We start from the raw sequence: 10127 nt of genomic DNA, 5'->3' as shown, positions 1-10127 counted from the left end.
ATCTCTATCTACATCTATATATATATCACGACTATCTATATATACATTTTGTTTTTTCTATACTATATACACACATATACTATATCTATCTATCTATCTATATCTTTATCTTATGTACACACCTTATCTTACTATCTATATGTGTATCTATATATGTAATGTGTCTATGTATCTATACTACCTATGTATGTGTTGTGTGTGATGTGTGTTGTCGGTCTTATATATGTATCGAAGAATATGTACAGTAGTCCGCTTCTTTCTGTGTTGTCTGGTCTTTCTTTCGTTCTCTCTCTTCTCCTCTCTTTCTCTTCTGTGTCTGTTTTATGATCTATCCTTATGTCTCTCTATGTCTCTAATGTGCTGTATCTATGTGTGTCTGTATCTCTCTCTAAAGGTGATTCTCTCTTCTCAGTGTGTGTATAGAGCATGGCTGACGAGGGGCCTTGGGTATAGGTTATGGGATGTCAGGGCAAGTCGGATGTATTTTATATATTCTTATATTGGTTGGTATCTTCCATGGCTCTTGTCTCTGTGTGTCATGTATTATTTATATCATATGTATGTATGTGTTAAAATGTAATTGTGTATGTATGTTATGCTTGTGACTGTGTGTATAGATATATGATTTATTGTATGTGTGATGGTGTATATTTGTAGATGTATATGTGTATTATATTGTCTATTGTCTGTGATATTATATATATATCCACATATGTTATATCTTTATCCAGTATCTCTATCTGGTATGTATTCTATCTCTTATCTCTGAGTTCTAGTTATTGTCAGTTGCCCAAACACTGGATCTATGGTTAATTAACTGTTTCCCTCTTAATAGTATTATTTGTATGGATTTTAGTTATGAGGATTATTTATGTTGTATATGTATTCTTGTCTATTGTGTGTTATATCTACTGTCTTGAGCTTCTCCTTATTGTGTGTCTTTCTCTGTACTGTTCTATGTGTTAGCTGTTCACTCTAATTCAATTCTTTATTGCCGAATATGTGTTTCTTTATATTTTATTATTCATCTTGATATTGTTGTTATATATACGTGTGTCTGGTGTTAATGTCTATCAAGTGTGGTATATTGTGTGTCTCTGTATTGTCTCTGTATGCGGTTTCGTTCCCTGTCAACATGTTCTTATGTGTGTGTAGTGTCTACTCTCTGTCCCTCTATCTGGTATATATCTTGTGTGTGTGTTATATATCATCTGTAGTATGCTGTTCTATTCTGTCATGATCTTATTTCTTGTTCTGTCAGTGTGTCTGTGTTTTATGTATGTATGTGTGGTAAATGTTCAGTTCTCCAGATGGAAGGAGCCCTCATGGAGAACTCAAACACTGTGCTATATCTTTGTCTATCTATCTATTAGTTATTATGTGATCATATTATATATATTGTCTATATCTATATTTTTTATTATATGTATGTTGTATCTTATGCTATTGCATATATTATATAGTCTCACTATGACTTATAGTGTAACTTCTATATTGTTATGTTATGGGTTTAATTGTATATGTAGTGTATGTACTGTTGTAGTTTATATGTGCGTGACCTATATATTGCTATATGTGTGTGTGTTTGTATGTCGGTATGTATGTGTAACCTATAGTGTATAGTGTGTGCTCTATGTGTATAAATGTCTGTGTCTGTATGTGTGTCTTGTGTGTGATGGGTGTCTATGTCTCTATACTATATATATTTTATATATTACATATATGTAGTGTGTGTATACCCTGTCATAGTATGTGGGTATGTGTCTTTGTTATATGTTGTTATTTTATATGGTATGGCTATAATCTAGTACTATCACTCTTATTGTATCATAATCTGTGCTATGTATGTATATTGGCTCTCTATTCTGAAGGCTCATGTGTCTTCATATGTGTGTGTCATTCTGTATATGTGTATGTCTATCTTTTCTAAATCATATGTCTATGTTGTTCAATATTTCGGCTTTTGGGCTAGAGGCTGGCCCCTCAATTTCGTCTATGTTGTTTGTTTAATTGTGAGTGGAATGTCTAAAGAGGCACCACGGCTCATGCTGCGGTAGGTGATCTGGTCAACATAAGCTCTACAGAACAGGACCCTGGGCTGAGTCTGAAGGCGCGTAGCGCATAATTAAATTTTTTGTTGTTTTCTCTGTGTTTGTCATATTCACTCTTTACTATCGGATATGTTTCCCATATTATCTGTTCTTGTAAGTCTAATTGTTCAACACTTATATAAGGTGTTGTTCGTGTTGGGTGTGTGCTAGTTGATATTGTTGGTTTCTGTTGTCTGTGATTGTCTAGTATCCTGTCTTATCTACTTATGTTCTTGTAGTATCTATCTCAGCGCTCTTGCGCATAGTCTATCGTGTGCGTATGGTGTGTGTGTGTATATGTCTTCACCTATGGTTCTGGATTGTCTATGTGTGTATTATGTCTTCTCTGTGTGTGTATGATTTGTAATCTGTTCACTATTGGCAGGTGTATGTGTATCTATATATCTGTGTGTTCGGTATGCCAGGGGAAGTGTCTCTGCCCCAATTGTACATATGTATCTATGTTATAATGTGGGTGGTATGTGTAGGAATAATGGTGTGGTGTTTCTATGGTTTCTGTTGCTATGTGTCTTATGTTTCTAGTGTGAATGTGTGATATATATGTCTCTATGTTCTATTACTATTATCATCTATATCTGTATTCTGTGCTCTATCTGTGGCAATCTATTTATTGTCTATATGTGTCTTCTGTAGCTATAACAATTGCCCGGTGCTACAAAGTGAGGTCCATTCAGATAAATTGTGAGTCTGTATGTATCTGTGTGATACTAACTGGACTGCCTGCACAGAGCCCTGGACCTCTAATCTCTATCATATACTATGTGTGTATGATATGTATTCGTCGTACTGCTGATGTCTAGTGTCTAATGTCTCATATCTCCATATCAGTGTCTGTATCTATCTATACTATCTTTCTGTGCTTGGTATATGTGTATATGTGTCATTAGTTTCTCTATATCTCTCTGTATATCTATATCTAGTATATTATCGTTGTGTATGGAGTTGTTCTTGTGTTAGGTTTATAATATGCTAGTGGTTTAGATGTTGAGTGTGTGACGGCTGGTGTCGTGTGTATGGGTGTGTTGTGGTTTTTTTTTGTCTCATGTATGTATGTGTTGTATGTTGTATGTTGTGTATGTCTATGTGTGGTTGTGGGTCTATAGGTTTGTGTGTGTCTGTCTGCAGTGTCTGTATCTATGTGTGCGTATGTTTCTCTAATATGTGGTTTGTATGTGTGTTGTATGTGTATGTGTGCTCTGTGTGTCTTATTGTTGTCTCATGTATATTGTGTGTGTCTCTCATATCTGATGTCTTGTATATTCGTATATGTGTGTGTGTATGGGTATCTCTACGTTTGGGGTGGCACAGGGGATGTATTATATCTGTGTATATTGTGTGTTGTCTATGTATGATAATGTGTGTCCGATATTATGTGTATATGTCTGTATATGTATGTATATGTCATTGTGTGTGTCTCTGGTATGTCTGTTAAGATTCCCTTCTATCTGAACTAGTGGGCCTTTTGTCTGTATATATGTAATATATCATGTATGTATCCATTATTCTCTTATTATTATTTGTGTGTTACTATGTCTATTGTGTGTGTGTATATCTTTGGCTAGTTTGTATGTCTATGTCTTTGTTCTCGGGATCTTGCCAGAGGAGCGGTATTCATTCTTTAGTATGTATGTCTCTTTTATTATTTTGTTTATGTATGTATATGTGTGTTACTATCATCACTCTATGGTTTGTAGATCGTGTCTGTCTGTCTATGTTGGTTGTTATTTCTTATGTTGTGTGCGTGTGTCTGTTCATGGTTATATTTCATTTTGTATTATGTCATTCTTTCTTCCGTACTAAATCATGTTTTGTATTGTGTGTGTGTGTGTGTTCCAGTAGTGTGTTGTGTATATGGTGTATGTTGTTGTGTCTATATCTGTAGTGTACTAGTATCTCCTTATTATTTTATTTGTTCTGTATCTGTCGTTATGTTTATTCTAGTCGGTTCCTGTCTGTGAGTTATGTTGGCTATTCTTGTCGTGCTGAGCCTGGTTGTGCTCTATGTATATCTCATTATCTATATATATCTTATCTTATCTATGTTGTGTTTTGTGTCATGTCTCTTGTATTATGTAGTATATATGTATCTAATATGTATCTGTTGGGTATAGTGTGGCATCCTAATGACGGGTGCCACAATTGGACAGTCACTGGAGTTCTCAGTGAGGCCATTCTATCTTTGTTAGTTGTGTCTATGGAGGTTGTTAATTGTCTGTTTTGCTTCGTTTATATGTTCGCACCTCTAGTATATCAATTATTTTATTCTTAATTTGAGTATGTGTGTCTATCTATGCTTTGTATATTATTATTATTTATGTTAATGTGTGTGGTGCTGTGTGTATTCTTTGTATAGGTTATATGTCTGATCCGTCTTATTGCTTCTATGTTATGTATGTCTCTATGTATGTTATATTCTTATTTCTATGATATTATATATATGATCTGTATCTTATTATGTGTCTATGTCTCTTATATATTTTTATATGTCTTCTTCTTATTGTTCTATATATTGTATTATATCTATTCTAATTATATGTTCTTGTATTTATGTGTGATATATATATGTTGTCTATATTATGTATATTATATAACTATATATAGTTGTTATTATTTAAATATGTTTGCTAATAAATTAATTGTCCATTTTGGTAGGTTACAAGATTGGCCAGTGTTTTGATGTTTTTCTCTCATGTTGTGTTTTTTCTATCTGTGTATGATGTATATCTTCTATATATGTATTCTCTGTAGATGATATATATCTATCATGATCTTCTGTGTCTGTGTTCTATGTATGTATGTATGTGTCATTTTGTGATTATGTGATCTAGTCTATTCTTATTATGTGTTCTTATAATCTTCTTCTAATGTGATTCCCTGTTTTTTTGGAAAAATATATATATGTTGTTGGTGTCTATGTGTGTATGTGTGTGTGTACTCTCTATCTAATCTATATGTTCTTGTGTACTATGGTGATCTTGTCTCGGAATCAGCGGGTTATTTGTGTTCATGTAATAGTTATGTTATTTCAGACAATAGTCTATGTGTTAGTTTATGTGTTATATATATCTATTTCTTGGTCTATATTATTGATGTTGTATTGTATTTGGTTTTATTTCTATATCTCGTGTTATGTCTATTATGAAAGTCTATGTGTTTATGTGTGTTTGTCTTAGTAGTTACCTTTTAGTCTATATATGTATTTATTGTATTATGCTTTATCTCTTTCTTATATTCTATTATCTTGTATCTATTATTGAGTGGAACGGTTAATTATATCCATAGATCAGTGTGTGTGTGTCTATATTGTCATTATCTGTTATGTTAGTGTTATTGTTATGTGTGGTTATCTATATTATTGTTATGTGGTTGTGTATGTTCTGTGTGTGTTTGTGTTGTGATATTATTCTCTTTTGTCTGTGTCTGTGTTTATTATTCTATGTCTTATATTATATCTTCTTCTTCTTCAATTATTCTATCTATTCCTATATCTATGTTATTATATTATTTGTGTATTTATCTATTAATTCTTCTGTTATATATGTTTTATGTATATATATTATTGTTATATATCTATATGAGAGAGTGCTTGGTGATGTTCTCTCTGTATCTGTTGTATTGTGTATATATTCTGACTGCTTTGATCTATTATATATTATATCTATCTATCTTATAGTGTCTTATGTGTATATGTCTGTATCTATGATATTGTCTGATGGCTTGGGGTCGAGAAGATCCTGAACTTCTCTTGGAGACCTTGGGTAACTGCTGGGGTACTATTTGTGTGTATCTAGTATGTATGTAGATGATGTATGTGTATATGTGTATGTATGTATGTATGATGTATATGTAGATGTATGATGATGTGTATATGTATAGTGATGTATCCATGTATATGATAGTATATATATGTATGTATGTATATGCTGTGTGTGTGTGTGGTGATGTGTGTGTACGTATTACTCGTATATTATGTTCTGTGTGTATTGTGTTGTACTACTCTATATATGTGTCCTCTGTGGTGTTTACTGTTGTTGTGTTCTTTTGTGTGTGTGTGTGTGTGTGTTGTGTGTGTGTGTTGTGTGTTGTGTGTGTGTTGTGTGTGTGTGTTGTGTGTGTGTTGTGTGTGTGTGTGTGTGTGTGTGTGTTGTGTGTTGTGGTTGTGTGTGTGTGTGTGTGTGTGTGGTGGTTGTGTGTGTTGTGTGTGTGTGCGTGTGTGTTACTGAGAGCAAGAGCGTCAACATGCGGTTTGGCCTGAGAGGAGCACACACACCAGTTGAGAAAAAGGGAGGGATCATCTATGTTCGTAAATTGTGCTACTCATGATTTCTTCACTTCCTCTATTATTTGTTTGTTATCTATTGTATAGTCACTTAATAACTCTACTTACATGTACATACTACCTCAACTAACCGGTGCCCCTGCACATTGATCTTGTACCGCAGCCCCCTGTAAACATTGATATTTTTTACTGCTGCTCTTTAGTTACTTTTATCTCTTATTCTATCTCGTATTTTTTTTAACTGCACTGTTGGTTAGAGGCTTGTAGTAAATTTCACTGTAGGCAAATACCTGTTGTTATTCGGCGCATGTGACAATATAATTTGATTTGATTTGAAAAAGGGAGGGAGGTAAATGAAAACGTCTTTCTCATGAGGGAGAATAAAACGAGATCCTCACTGCCTGCAGACAGCAGCTGTGCTGATACATCTTCTCTCTCTATTTCTCTCTCTTCTTTTTCTCTCACACACAATACTTTCTTTCCTCCTTGATTCTGAACAATATTCCTGTCTCCCTTATTCTTTCTTTTTAGTCCCTCTCATCGCTTTCCCCATTCTGTCTACCCTTGTCTGGGACTCCACCTCTCTTCTCCTTCTCTCTCCCTCCCATCATCCCTCCAGGAGGACCACAGAAATGTACAGTTAGTCTGGGAGTTTTTCTCTGTGTCAGTGTGATAATCAGTGACTGCCACAGACACACACACACACACCACACACAACACACCCACAAACCACCACACACCCACACACACACACACACAACACACACACACACACACACACCCACCACACACACACACACACATAGACACACACACACACACACACACGACAGGCTGTGTGTGAGTGCTGTAGCCAGATTTCATTGCTAGTTATAAATCAAGATAATTGCTATGATTCTATCTTGAATGTGTTATCATAATAACTGCATGTCAAACACACAGCTGTAAACTGCTACACCATTTGAAATAGTGGTTAAATCTGTAGTGTGTGTGTGTTTAATGCAGTCTCAGCCCTTGTTCGTGCTATACTTATAAGCGCATATGGAATCTCTGTGGACTTTTCCTGACCATGATCAGTCATCTGACATTGAGCTTTAAGTGATGAAGTAGTCACGTGATGTATGTTGCAGTGTCAATCATGTGTCCCGAGTGTCATGATCATGCGAATCAGTGATGCAGCTGCCATGAGTGGGTTAGACGGAACAGTGGGAAAAGATCCAAGTGGGTTTCTTTTCGCTCATATCCAGTCTACTCATTCTGCTCTATGGTGGGCGTTGGTCAGGTTTTCTTGAGGCCTGTTCGTTGGCAGGAGGTTTGTTGAGGTTGATGACTGTGTTGGCAAGTCAGACAGTTCCACAAAGTCAGAGGTGATGATGTTAATCCCGTCAACACCGGGTTTCTGGGTCTCGACCACGTTAATATGATGGGAAGGTTCCTGAGAAGGGGAGAAGGACGGGAAGAGGGGGAGATGATAAGGGAGGAAGGGGGAGGGAAGAGAGAAAATAAGGAGTGGAAGAGCTGGTTTGTTCTGAGGCAGAGGTACAGTAGAGACTGAGTCAGACTATAGTTATTGTACCAAAGCGCATGTTTTAGTTTGGAGCTCTCGCTGTTTTAGTTTGGGTGCATTTCAGACACACACACACACCAACACACACACACACACACACACACACACACACACACAACACACACACACACACACACACACACACACACACCACACCAACACACAACACACAACACACACACAACACACAGACACACAACAAAGGCCAGGGTCGGTATGAGTGGATAGAGCCTTACCTTCCCTAGCCTTGCAGCGTCAGGAAAAACAGGAAGTGGGAAATGTTATCCTGTGATAATAGCATCTTGTTTTCCGCGGATACGCAAAATTAGGCCATTTCGCCCAGCCTGCCGTCTCACTAAATATCCGCTTCAGAGTCGCCTTCTAGACACTCATCATGTTCAGTTTTCTGTTTTCTTCTTATGGTTAACTGTGAGGAATTATGGAGAGCACAGAGCCCGATCCTAGATTGTACCTTAGGGCACATCCTGGAGAGTCTAACTAACCGTTACCTTACAGTTTACCTTCCCAAGTACTACCTTTAGCAATTAGGGGAGAGCCAAACTGACTAATCAGTCAGTGTTTAGGGTCTTCACCCTACGGGAGTCTGACTACTGATAAGCTGAACAAAAGACTGTGTATACCCCTCTGCTGCGTGCTATCAGAATACATACTATACGTCGTACCACACAGACACAACCACCACCTCGATAGATAGTTGCGTAGCCCCTGACCAGGCCTTGAAATGGTCTTGACTGGGGGTGAGGATGGCCTGAGTCACGTGGAAGGACCTCTTAGCCTCTCACCTAGAGTGTCTCCAGGAATAGAATCATAATCGTATCATTATCAACATCAGTTGGATTTATATAGAATTTTTAGATGAGATTTATCATGTATCTCTCCACCGAAAACCACACCACACCACACACACACACAACAACACACAGCACACACAGACCCACACACACACACACACGACACACACACAACCACACGACACACACGACACACACACACCACAGCACACACCACACACACGCACACACACACACCACACACAGCACTGACCTGAAGAGTTTGGTGGGTGTCTGTAGTGTTAGCCCAAGGAGGCTGGACACTTGTTGGCCCGGCCATATCAATGGACGTTCTCAAGCAGACGGTGGTGGTGAATATATGACTGGGACACACAAGACTCAGACGTCAGCTCTCAGAATACATTCATTTTCACACCTTAACCATAATCTGTCTATGCTGCTAATTCATAATTATGACTCACCTATTGTACCGTCTCGCCGCCTGTCTGATTACTACACATCTGTCACCTGCCAGGTAATCTGGCTCTACGAATCGAGATTAGGGTCACAGAACATAGAACCTCCCTGACCACATCTCTACATGAGAGACATGTTTTGATAAACACACACACCACCACACAGCACACCACACAAACACACACCACACACACACACACACACACAACCACACACACCACACACACACACACACACACACACAACACACCCCACAAGAACAAAGCGGCAGGGTTCTGCTTTCTGCTTTATGACATAACAAGGTGGTGCGATGGGGAAACGTACAGAACTTACAAGCTTTTGCTCACCCAACCTGGAATACTTGGGTCATCAAATGTTGCCCTTTTTACCTTCGAAGAGTTCTTAGGGATTATACCACGGCTGTGCGTAAACATTCCCGCCCCAGACCGACACACGGATGGTGTACTCCCGCCCAGCCGACACACGGCTGTTACATCCCGCCCAAGCCGACAGCACGGCTGTGTACATCCCGCCCCAAGCCGACAGCACGGCTGTGTAGCATCCGCCACCAAGCGCGACCACACGGCTGTGTACGGACGAGCGCGTGGCCAGCCGGTACAGGGAGCCGCCCCTTGGAGTTGGGAACATGGGACCAGCTTCCCCGCAGATGCAGTCCGACGCCCCAAGCCGACACACGGCTGTGTACTCCCGCCCCAAAGCGCGACACACGCGCTGTTATCAATCCCGCCCCAGCCGACAGCAAGCGGCGTGTACATCCCGCCCCAAGCCGACAACAGCGGCTGTGTACAATCCCCCCCAAGCCGACACACGCTGGGTAACATCCCGCCCCAAGCCCCACATCGGCGCTTGTGTACTATGAAAGAAGTCATAGAGATAAAAAA

The sequence above is a fragment of the Salvelinus sp. IW2-2015 genome, linkage group LG14 (genome assembly GCF_002910315.2).
Source record: "Salvelinus sp. IW2-2015 linkage group LG14, ASM291031v2, whole genome shotgun sequence".
Classification (NCBI taxonomy): Eukaryota; Metazoa; Chordata; class Actinopteri; order Salmoniformes; family Salmonidae; genus Salvelinus; species Salvelinus sp. IW2-2015.
Note: the sequence above shows the minus strand (reverse complement) of the source record.